The 12,678-nt window shown below is 42.8% G+C and overlaps 1 pseudogene; it reads left to right on the top strand.

Moving 5' to 3' along the window:
- Positions 1-12,678, top strand: part of LOC146577658 (carboxy-terminal kinesin 2-like) — a 372,043-nt pseudogene that overhangs the window by 355,858 nt on the left and 3,507 nt on the right.

Raw genomic sequence — 12,678 nt, 5'->3', positions numbered from 1 at the left:
GAGGCAGGAGGAGCAGAGACCTGAGGCGGCTGCCGGTCCGAGTGTCAGGTGAACTGAACTTCAGGTAAGAAGTTATGACCTGCAGTCTGTCTGGGTCAGATATAAACCAAGTTTAGGTGGAGTTTATTTTCCTTGTGCTGACTTTTTACAGTCAGTTATAATAACTCCCACTCAGAGGAGACCAGAGATCACATTAACATGTGTGTCTCTGTAGTAACAAACATGCCATATTAGCCCAGTTTATTTTTCTTATCATTGTTGTGAGGAGACCATAAATAGCATTTGTATTTTCTGTTGTACAGTTCATTTGCTGTTATGGATAAAAAGTCTTTCTTTGTTTCAAAATAGCTGATAAATATTCGTTGATAGCTGCAAACATCTGTGCACAAATATAATCCTATGAAGTGGTTCTATATAGTGTGTGATTTATTGCTAATGCAATCATATGGCACATTGACTTCTGAGGAAATGTTAGATGCACTCATCATCAGAAAGGTGTCCGACCTAAACCAGGAGGTTTAGAGCATCATAGAGTTTTTGTGGTTTGTTTTCTTTAAGTCATTTCACAGATTTTCTCTATAATTTCAATTCCTTGAATAAAACAACAAACTTAGGGGATGATTTTGTAATCCGACTTTATGTATGAAAGATTTGACTAAACGTAAAACAATCTTCCAACTCAGTCGTCATTCTTATCTTGTGAAATCAAACCAAACGTTCTGTTGTCTCTAAATCAGGGATTGATGAAATCTTTGGTTGCATCCATTTATGAACATGTTCTCATTCATATTAAATCGTAGTCTAAGTCCTTCTTTAGAGGGATAAATGTCATTCATTGTCTTCAAATGTGTTTCTGTTGTTTTGGGGGGAAGTTTGAAGTCCATTGTTCAAAGTCTGTTAATGAAACTTTATGAAGTTTATGTAGGATGTTTTTCCTATTTTGTATTTGTTTGAATTATGATGTATTTCTGACTCTTTCTGCCATGATGCCAGGTCTCTCTTGAAAACAACATTTTTAATCTCAATTAAATTTTCACCTGGAGAAATAAAGATGATAATAATAATTTTGTCTTCAGGGAATCATTTCTCTGTAAAACAGCTTCTTCTGAAACTCTTGTTACATTTCTTGTTTATTGTTTGCTGGTTGTAGAAAAATGTCATCGTCTCTGTGTGAACTTAAACTCTACATGTGGTGTCAGCTATAAACGAGCTCTAGAGTCTAATAACGATGCTTTTATTATTGTCTGGTATCCAACCTAACCCTGGGCCTCTGGCTGAATGTGAAACACCAGCAGATGTTAAAAACTGTCTGGGTTACACGTGCATCACGTCGTGTGCTTCCTAACATGGATATGATTGGAATCTGGGCTGTTCAAGCGGTGCTGGTATCATTGTTGTTTCTGAGACTTTCCAAATCTTTACTGGATAAAAACGTAGCAACTGATGGATTTAACATTTAGCTCTCAGACTGTCCCAGAAAAGGCGGAGGTCTGGAAGTTTATGTGAAGGTCTGTCTTGCTGCTCAAGTCTTGTTCTCTCCATCTGCACCTCAGCCATTTGAAATCTTGGCCTTAACTATTGATCTGTTTGGAAATCAGACTGTTGTTGGCTGCTATCAGCCTCCACCTGCTTCCCCCAGCACATCACCGTCTCTGGTTCAACTTTTATCTGAGCTGCATTTTAATGACGTCTTTCAGATGGATGATTTTCATTGGGACTGGCTTTCTTCTGTGTCTGATGATTTTAAGGCACGCTGCTTGTTTTTAAAACTGACTCAAATTATTTAAAGCCTCACACGCCTTGATCCTAAACACCCAGATAAATCTGCTCTTATTGACCTTTTTTAACTAATATGCTGCGTAAGTTTTCCACATCTGCAGTTTTTGCCAACGACCTGAGTGATCACTGCGTAGTTGGTGCTGTGAGAAACACTAAAATCTCACGCTCCGAGCCCGCATCAGTTTGAACTGGGGTCGTATTAAACAGGCTGACAATGTCAGTTTGGGAACATTTACAGGAGAGTTGTGTCTACTTTGTGGACAGACACGCCCCTTTTTGCCAGGTCAGGGTGAAAGGTCGGGACAGGCCTGGTTTGGTTCAGTACCGGCCGATCTCCTACATGAGAGAAACCAGGCCTGGGCAGGAAGTCTGGCTCTGATGCTGATTGGCTACGTTTTCATTAGCTGTGTAATCGGATTACTGCCTCCATCATCAAGATGTAACTATTTTTTACTTTAACGACTGACAGTCCAAACGACCGTAGGAGGTTTTGGCAAACTATAAAGTGTCTCTGCCAGCTGTGACTCCTCAGAGCTTCCTCCTCACTTAAATATCGACTCCACTCCTGTGTCAGACAAAACTGAAATGTTGCTTTAACAAACACTTTGTTGCTTCTTGTTCTTTGTTCAGCACAGTATCTGATGGTAAACCTCTTGCACACAACTCTGCTCGTAGTTCCTGCTTACTGATACCTTTTCCTTCACACCTGTCGCAGTAGAAGAGGTTTGTAAGGCTTTGAATAGCCCCAACACCAGAAACTCGTCCTCACAATCGTTCTCCTTCCTTCTTGCACTTGGCTGCAAATATCATAGCTGAGCCAGTGTCTTATATTTTTAATCTTTCTCTACAACAGAAGAACACCACTATACTCTGTGTTCTCTGGTTAACTGGTCCTCATTGGTCTTACACAGGATGGTCCATTAGTATCATTTTATCTATCAATCTGTTTCTGGGTTACTGCCTCCTATTTATCAGAGTACATGTTAGGCAAACAGTTTAGTCACAGCCTGCAGTCTCAGGACATCATTACATTCACTGTTCCATCAGTTCATGCAGAGCTTGGGAAGAAGGCGTTCTCCTTTTCTGCTCCGTCTTCATGGAAAACATAACCGAAGGATTTAAGGCTCTCCGTTGATTTCACTTGCAGACTTCAAAAGACGTACACATGTTTTTGTGAAACCATCTCTGGGAACTTGTTCTCGTTTTTAATGTGACTGAGTACATTACACAAACTTTTCTCTTATTGTTGTAATTTTAATATGTGTGTCTGGAACAGGTCTCTCTTGTAAATGAGACATTGAGTCTCAATGAGCCGACCTGTATAAATAAAGCTTCAATTACAAAGTCCTTTGTATAAAAGCTCCTTCAGCTGCCAGTGGGACGTGCTGTGGCACTATCGGTTGCAGAGCCTTTATATTGTTAGTTAGAAACTACAAATATAATGGCTCACTGTATTTCAGAATCAGAGAAACTTTATTAATCCAGGAGGGAAACTGAGTTGTCATAGCAGCAAATATACAAGAAACAACAAGCACTCATATAAAGTGAGTGTAGAAACAGAGTTATGATAAATAAATATTCAGATAAATAATATCAATATATAATATAAATAATCTATAATCCAGTTTTGAGTTCCCTCCCCAGACGCCTTAACGCCCACTCACATCCTGGGCCATCTGACCTCAGGAAATCACATGATAGGGTGGGGCCAGGTTTCACAATGAGCTCACCCGAAACCCTGGCTGATTAGGACCCCCACCCGCTTTCACACCTTGGCTCATGTGATTACGTAGAGGATCATCAGGGGGTCCTTTGTCCCTCTTTGGGGGGAAACTCCCACTGGGTTTAAATCTGGGACTCCCCACCAACTGACCCTTAGAACTGAAGAAGCTTCTCAGATGAGAGGTGAAACGTCTTCAAGCAACTCAAAGAAGTCCAGACGCTTTTCTTTGCAAGCTCCTTAGTCTACAATGACCTGGATGACTGAGAACCGTCACAGACAACTCAGTCCCATATTTTAGGTTATTCTGAATAAATCGTTCATGCCCTCTCTTTGGAAAGAAGCTGTTGTGGTTCCTGGTCCTAAATCTAGTCGTCCAAAAGTTCTAAATGACTTCAGGCCTGCTGCCCTCACCTCAGTCTTTGAAAAAATCATCAGAAATGTGATTATGGAAGACACTGAACTTCAGCTTGATTCAATGCAGATTGCACATAAGCCCAATAGAGGAGTGGAGGACGTGCTTTTGATTCTACTTCACCTGATTGTCAAACATGTAGAGAGTAAAGGACTTCAGTTCATCGATTTCTCTGCTTCTTTCAATAACACAGCCCCAGATTTGAATCAAAAGACTTTTAGAACAGTTTGAAATCCGGACAAACCTGAGCAAGTGCAGTCATATAAATATCTTGATGACAAATGCTATTATTTTTCTGTAAAGCAAATTGACCTAAAAGTAAAGTAACCTTGATATGTCAGGATGTAGATGTCCCACCCAACAACGTCACCCAGCCCTGAAACATCGGTACTGTTCAAGGCAGCATTGCTGTCCACACGTCCATCAGAGTGTTTCTTTGGACTTCATGGTGTTGCTGCTCCCAGTATTCTCTGAGACAACCTCTGAGGCCGTCACAGAGCAGCTGTATTTGTACTGACATTACATTACACACAGGTGCACTCTATTTAGTCATTAGCACTCATCAGGCAATGTCTATGGGCAACTGACTGCACTCAGACCAAAGGGGGCTGAATAATAATGCACATAACAATTCTCTTCACTCTGCTGACAAGAGATTCAACCCCCACTATGAGCACCTTCTAAAGAGCACCATTGAAAGTATCCTCACCAACTGCATCACTGTGTGGTATGACTCCTGCACTGGGTCCTGCAGGAAAAATATGACAACGGGTAGTGAGAGCAGTGGAGAGGATTGCAGGGTCCTCTCTTGCCTCCCTCCCCAGGAGATCTACTGTGCCTGCCTCATTCGAAAGGTCCTCTTCATTACAGGTGACTCCACTCATCTCTTCAACAGCGTCTTCAGTTTGCTGCCATCAGGAAGGATACTGAAGAGACCTTTTGACCTTTACATTTTCGTTAATATCTTTAAAACAGAAGCAGCAGAAACGAGAATTTTAGCAGCACAAACCAGCACAAGCGTAGCACAGTTGATTGACACCAGTTTTGTTTGATTTAATTAATGTGGGGGGGGCTGGTTGACCTCTGGGGACCTCTAGAAATTTTCTTGAATATCTTTAAAATGATAGCAGCACAAACAAAAATTTTTACAGCACAAACGTAGCATAAACGATAGATACCACTTTTGTTGGATTTGAAGAAGGTGGGGGGTCGCGGGAAAAACCAGCAAAAGAACTCGAGCAGCCGGGCTATGTAAAAGGTGTAGGGGGGCATGTTTGCGGTCACGTCCAGTGGGTGTGTGGGCTGTTTGAGTCATCTGTTACCAGGCAAACTCCAATGCAGCAGGCTGCTGAACACACACAGGCCTCCTGCATCCTCCTCTTCAGCTCTGCTTGCCCGATATCGTGACCTAAGCAGGGTCGGGCCTGGTCAGTACTTGGATGGGAGACCGCCTGGGAAAACCAGGTGCTGTTAGCTTTTGCACTTCCACACACAAACTGCAGAGGGCACTTCTGCTCCTGCTTGTGCTTAGAGGCATGAGAAGTTAACATTTATGGGTGATAAAATCCTTTTTCTATATTTTTAACATGAGAATATCAGTTTTCCATCTTGTGTTCCAGAGTAATCGGACAAAAGACAAACGTAGAACAAGGAAAAAAGAGGCCAAGTGTCTCACCTATAAAACAAAATGACTGTTTTCTGAATAGTCTCACACAGATAAACATTTGCAGGGAATACCTTTTCCTTCAAAACAAACGTCACAGACTGTGTTTTTCTTTACTGATTGTATTTGAGTAGAAACTCAGATTAAAATGGCATCAGTGCTCATAAAATGATTTAACTGTAAAAGTAGGTGTAGTGGATCACTTTGCATAGATCTAGATAAAAGTGCTGTAAGCAAAGACTACAGTGGTCATTGAGCAGCTGTTCCTATAATGTGAATCTGGGATAAAGGCACAGATTATTTGTTTGCCTTTGTTTCCTGGTTCTTTCTTTCTTATCCAAATGGAAAAAGAGAGCATAAAAGTACTGTTTACAAGCAGCTTATCTATCTCATTGTGCCCACTATCATAAAATCTTGGTTGACTGAGCACTGAGCCATCTACCACTCGAAATTGAACCTGTGTGGGACAACAACAAAGTCCAGTATACTAAGTTTCAGTAATGTGCAGTTTTTTCTGTGGAAGATGTAAATCTAAATAGATGTCCTATTGTATGCATAATATACCACTGAACTTTATAAAACAACTTCTAAAAGCAAATTTCGATTTATTTTAGATTTTCTCAAATCCAAACAGTGCTAAAAGCATGCACACAGTCAAATATTTTTCATACGAGGTGCTGAAGGTTCTGCAATGTTCTGTCAGTGCGCCCCAGGGCAGCTGTGGCTACAATGTAGCTGCCATCACCAGTGTGTGAATGTGTGAATGATGTATCTGTGGCTTTTTGTCACACTTGGAAACCACGGTGTTGTGCAGCTATTTGCCTTGTTGCAGGGTTTTTAAAAAACTGCAGTTTTGATTTTAGTGAAAGACACCGTCTCATGACTCATTGAGTGCCGCGACTGACGAGCCAATCCGTGGCCTGCAGTCTGACGATGTCACATTTCCTGACTGCTTGGAACCCCGACTAAGTCGTCCTGTAGCCCACATCATAATGTTTCCATCTCTCTGCTTGACTGCGGGGATGCTATTTTTTCCATCACACTCGTATTTCAAAAGGTCAGTTAAAGCCACATAATTGGAATTTGGTTTCATCTCCCCACAGCACTTTCTCCAAAGTCTTCCCTGAATCATTTAGATGTTCACTGGCACTTGAGATGGGCCTATACATGTTTCTCCTTGAACAGGTAGCTACCCTATGTTAGCCTAGCTTTCTATCACTGATGCTCTGTGTGTATTGTTATGGTTCAAAATATGGGGATGGAGACAAGAGACAAGAGAAAAAACCACAATAACAACACTGGTCCGGCCGGGTTAAGTCAAACGATGATTTTAATGATCACACGCGTGGGAGATGGACAATTTTATCCCACAACTTAGACATTCACATTACTCACACCCTCATTGCACATACATATAGGATCTTGGGGGTGGGCACGATACACGGAGTCCAAGTTACCATCAGGGTGTACACCTCACCCCTGGCATCGTTGCCCACCTCTCAATTTTAAATACACGTAGACATTGAGGGCTAGCAGGAGGGACTATGCGCTTACCTGCTGCTCTCTGGCAGGTAGCTCCATGCCCTCCTGGGTTTTAATTACACCTTAGAACACACATGCATCAACACTACAATGAGCGGGTGGAGGGAGGTTTGGAGTCTTCTCTCACCCCCATCCTCTGCGGCCTGCTGGAGCGGGGGGGCTAGGAGGAGTTGGCCGTCCGGCTGCGGTCTGGGGTGTGGGGCCTCCCTGCTGCTGCGGAGTCGGGGCGGTCTGCCTCTCCCCACCGCAGGGAAAAGGGTAACACTACCTGGGTCTGGGTGCAGTTCCCCCCTCCAGGGGCAAGGGTACCTAGACCCAGTTCGTAGAGTACGCTTGGGGAGTGTGATCGTGTGTACAGCGTCTCTTTATGTCTGTCTCCACGTCGGTTGAGTGTGGAGTAAGTGCATATGAGAGCATGAGGGTGGGAATGGATGTTTGTATCTGTGTGTGCCTGTATGTCTGTGTCTATATGTCAGGTTGGGTATCAGACGCCACCTCTCTGGGGACATCTCAGGCCCTCCAAGGTTTGGAGGCCTATCTCCCCCCACCACCACTTCCCCTGCCGGTGGCGGACTCCCTCAGGTGTCGGTGCGTTGGTGGTTCTTTGTGTCTGGGGGTGGGCGTCCGGGTACACACCGGCTCACTCCTTGGCGGCCGCTTGTCGGGGCCTGGAGCCTGGGGCACTTCGGAGGTGGGGTGCCCCCGGCCTCTCGGCCTGGGGCTTGGTCACTCAGGCACAGCTGGCTGCTGGCGGAGCTCACGGGCGCGTCACTGCAACTCCCCTTGGCTTCTGCTCTGCGGCTGCTGAATGAGCCCTCATCTGGGACTCTCCTCAGCTCTTACTGGAACAGTGGCGCGGCTGCCCCTCTGTGGGTCTTCCTTGGTGTCTTGTGTTCTGGGGGCCTCTGGATGTCTCGAGTTTTGATCTCCTTCATACCTGCTTCATGCCCTGGAGGACGGGGCTGTGCCCCCCCCCACACACACACACTCCCTAGCAGATCGTTACATGGAGAAACCTTTGGAATACAAGCATGCTGATCCACGCAGGTATGCACACAGGTGTACACACGGGTATTCACAGACGCGGACTACAGCTTTCTTGGCTGCTGCCTCAAAGCACATTGTGCGCTGTCTATCTTGCGTGCTGCACAATATCGTTTATTATTTAGTAACTATTGATATCTACTGCTAGCTAGTTTATTGTGATGGTGCTTTTTTTTTCTTATTATGTTGCTCTTTGTTGTTTGCTTTCTCTTCTGTTTTTTTTTTCTCCATACAGGTGACCCAGGAGTTTTGGTTTTTTTTTCTCTCTTCCCCCCCTTCTCACCGTCTCTTCTCCCCTTTGGTTTTCTTTCTCTCCCTCTCTTTCTTTCATTCTTTCTCCCTGTCCTATCCCACAGTCATGTCTGTCCCGTTTGTAGCAACTGAAAATAAAATAAATTCATAATTATAATAAAGGTCAATCAAATGGACCAATATGGCAAGGCCATGATGACCCACTTGGTAAAATAAATCCTCTTGGCATCTTTCTTGGCCTTAAGACAACAATTCTGATGGCTATAGATCCAAACGGGACACACAAAAGAAAAAATAATCTTTTATTCTGGATAAAACAGGGAGCCAATAAATGTTCTGTTTCTAGTCCCTGTCAGGACTCTCGCTGCAGCATGTTGCTCAGAGCAGTCTGGAATTGATTTTTGACTAAATAATTAAAACTAATAATAATATATTACTATATTATATTACTAACAAATCCAGGACACCCCTGTTGATCCAGCAGCTCTTAATGAAGTTTGAAATAAGAATCGTGGTGAGTTCATTAGAAACATTTCACTTTTCTTTTTTAAATCAGTCATTACTGGAATCATCTGAAGTGCAAAAACAGTGGGATTATATATGAGGACGGACTCAAAGACTGTCGTGTATCACATATGTATTACATCGATGTCCAAAATCAATGCATCATTAATGAAACTGAAACAAAAGTACTGAATTTCATGTGGAAGACCAAACCTCAGCATTCAGGAAAGTCTTATACAGGAGCAAAGATAATGGACGTTACCCGGAGTTTTCCACTGTGAAACCAGGAATAACAGCTTAAAAATGTTGTTGGATTTCTGTGATCTAAATCATTGTCATCCTGGCAGGCAAATAGCGTGGACACCAAAGTTTGTGAACGTGAAAACCTGAGAACAAAGACATGTAGGATTTTAAATCGGTACTGTTAAGGTTCAAAATACTGGGGATGGAGACAAGAGAAAAATCACAATAACAACACTGGTCCGGTCGGGTTGAGTCAAACGATGATGATCACACGCGTGGGAGATGGACACTGATGCAGACAGCCTCAGATCTCAAAATGGTGGAGCATTGCTCAAACTCTTATAGCCTCTGGTTCTCCCACCTTATCATAAAAGCCTAAACATTCACATGCTTTTCTCTCACACGGCGCCTAAGCTACGACCTTGGCTCCCCGTTTATCTGCTCCTGCTGAGTTGGGGCAGAAAACTCCAGCATGCTCTGTTCTCTTCTAATCAGACAAATAAGGCGATGACTTTCTGCAGCAGTATTATGCATCATAAAACAATATCATTCATCCACAATAAATCAGCAGTCTACTTTAATGCAAATCAGTTTAACTAATGCAATAGTTGTCAGCTTCTTCTAATTCAGGAGAATAATGCAAACTAAAACTACATAATAATTCACAATCTTTAGTTAGGGGTATAACATGGCATAAAATAATATTATAATCTAACAGTATGCTGCTGCCTCTCTCTCATGTTACTTAAAAAATTAACCCCACAGCTTCAATAAGCGTATCTAAAAATCTCTCAGTGAAAGTTACGGTTGTAGGTTTGGAAACATTTTGGGGTAGCCAGTGTTAAATAGAGACAGGGCCACATTCTTTATCTAGTCATTGTAATGAAAGAAGCACATTAAAAACTATATGAGGGTTTGCTTTTAACAAGCATGTAATGACTCTACTTAGTTTAGGTAGTCTTAGGGAGTCAAACTGAAAGTAGCATTTTGTGGATGTTTTCCCTGCTGCCCGATCCCATCAGTCTCTTAAAGCATCATTTCTTATGCGCCCTGGTGTGACAGTGGTTTCATGGCGCTACAGGTTACCTGAGCACATCAGGTATATTACGGTTGAAAACCAGTGCCCGGCCTTCCAGTGGGTGTTCGACCCCTCGTGCACAGCTCAGGAGTCTAAACGACCCAGCAGTTATGGACATGTGTGTTTTTGGTGTGCTGTCCCTCGTTCTCCCTGCTTGCAGGTATATCTGTGTGTGTGTGTGGATGCCGGAGTTTCTGAGAGCACCTGTTTACAGGCACCTTCAGGCCTGGTGGGTGTGGCCCTGCCAGGTGGTTGGCCACACTTGAAGACCATCACACAGCTGATCAAGCCTTGTCAGAGGAGCTACTTGAGAATGCGGTGGCGCTCTCTCTGACGCTGGATCATTGCGTGACTTCACGTTAGTCTCTCGGCCAGTCAGTACGGATAGTCTGCCGCATTGTATGTGTCTTACGGCTGCCTGTTTGTTATCTCCCCAGGAGAAGCGTGGAGATGAGAGGGCAGCGAGCACGGGGTGCTCAGACACTGAGGAGCGGAGACAAGGAACACTAGCACTGGGAAGAGGACATTTCACGGGAGTCGGGAACGCACTGCGGATTTATTGTTATTTTCCATTCACTGTAAATAAACGCACTGCTTGCATTCAGAGCTCCGTGCCTGGCTCCTCCTTCCTCACATCCCCACGGTTGACGCTGGCCAACCGTGACAAATAGCTTTTCTTAGATTCATTATTAGTTCAACATTGACAAATAGTAGTTGACTAATATCAGGAGCCAAAAAGAAAACAAAAAACAAACTAAATAAATATTTCAGACGCTGAAAATAAATTATTACGGTTGTTTAAATTTGCTGTCAGCAAGTTAGGTCTAATACATGTAGTCAATCTAATGAATCAATATTACATGTAAAAAGTACAGAACTGAAAATGAAACTAAAATATAACGGTAAATGAACTGGTTCTTGTATAAAACCTTTCTACTCTCTACAACTTGCCTCATTCATGCACTCACTTTTTTCTATGCTTTTTCTCTGTAAGTGCTTTCTATCTAACATTAATACGCATTCATCCTCCCGATGGATGCATCGGAGAGCAACTTGGGGTTAGCGTCTTGCCCAAGGATATTTGGCATGCAGGCTGGAGCAGGCGGGGATTGAACCAGCAACTTTCTGATTAGTAGGTTTCCTGCTCTACCTGAGCTACAGACACCCCAATTTGTGGTGCTCTGGAAACAACACGTTCTCATCCCAACAGGTAACGATGCTATGTGACAAATCATCGGTATGTGTAAATGTGTTTTTTGTTCTAATCATGAATCGCTTTGTAAAACAAGACCTGATAGGGTTAAGGTTAAAGTTATGGTTAGAGTTAATGTTAGGGATAGGGCTGGAATGGACGGCTGGAGCCTCTCCTCCAAGTGTGTGTTACTGCCGCCATCAGCATTCTGTTGTATTCTGTTGTCTGCTTTTCTCTGTAAGCGCTTGGAGCCTGTACTTTTTTGCTTTAGCTGAGTAATGAAGTTGAATCAGTACTTTAACTTTCACTGGAACAATAGTATTTTTACTTCTACTTAAGTGGAGAATGTCTGATCTTTTGCCAACTCTGGCTGTCTCTCAGTCTTGGAATACCCACTTGTTGTCCAGCGGTGTCCTGGGAATATGGGAACTAGACAGACTGGGGAAACAATGGGAGGAGACACAAAGATGGAATCACTTTTACCATCTTTTATGTATTTGCTGGTCGTCTTATTTCTTCTATTTTGCAAGCACAGTGTTGCAATCATTGTCTTTGTGGTACAATGACACAGGTAGAATGCAGGTGTTTTCATGTAACACGATGCCAGAAAGATGAGTAATGTGTTTTGAAGAGAAGATAAAACATCATGTTTGAACAAAGATAAGCAGCAGACACGTCTGTGTGTGAGTTGTTCAGGTTCAGTAAGAAGGTAATATGTCTGCAGAATTTGTAATTCTTATGAAGATATTGCTTGTACAATAAATAAAATCCCTTTAACTTCTTCTGGAGAGTGTCTTTATATATTTAGTCATTTTGGGGCGATCCTTTATTTAGTAGTAACTCTAGTCGGGGATATATATCAGAGTTTACTTTCAGATATGAGCATTGTGTTTCCTGTGGATGAATGAATGAATTATTTATTTATGTAATTTTTGAAAGACTGGCTCATGTAAAATCTCTGAAAGTATGACAAAGCTCTCCTGTTACACTTTATGGACACCTGAGCGTCACCATGAGGGCCTGTCTTTATTCACTTTATTCACTGAAATCCACTTTTATAATGAATTCACAGTAATCACTGACACCTTCAGAGCATTACATTCATTAAAGACGTCTTCTACACCTACTCTTCCAGACGACCGACACATACTTCAACCACTGCAGGTTAACCAGCCACTCATCAGTAAAGCAAAAACTAAATGTAAATGTCCTCATGTGGAAAAGACTGAAACACAACTCCCATATA

This window comes from Mchenga conophoros, linkage group LG3, assembly GCF_057382185.1.
Source record: "Mchenga conophoros isolate Kocher_MC1m ecotype Shallow Benthic linkage group LG3, M_conophoros_male_GT1.1, whole genome shotgun sequence".
Taxonomy (NCBI): domain Eukaryota; kingdom Metazoa; phylum Chordata; class Actinopteri; order Cichliformes; family Cichlidae; genus Mchenga; species Mchenga conophoros.
This window is presented reverse-complemented; position numbering and strand designations above follow the sequence as displayed.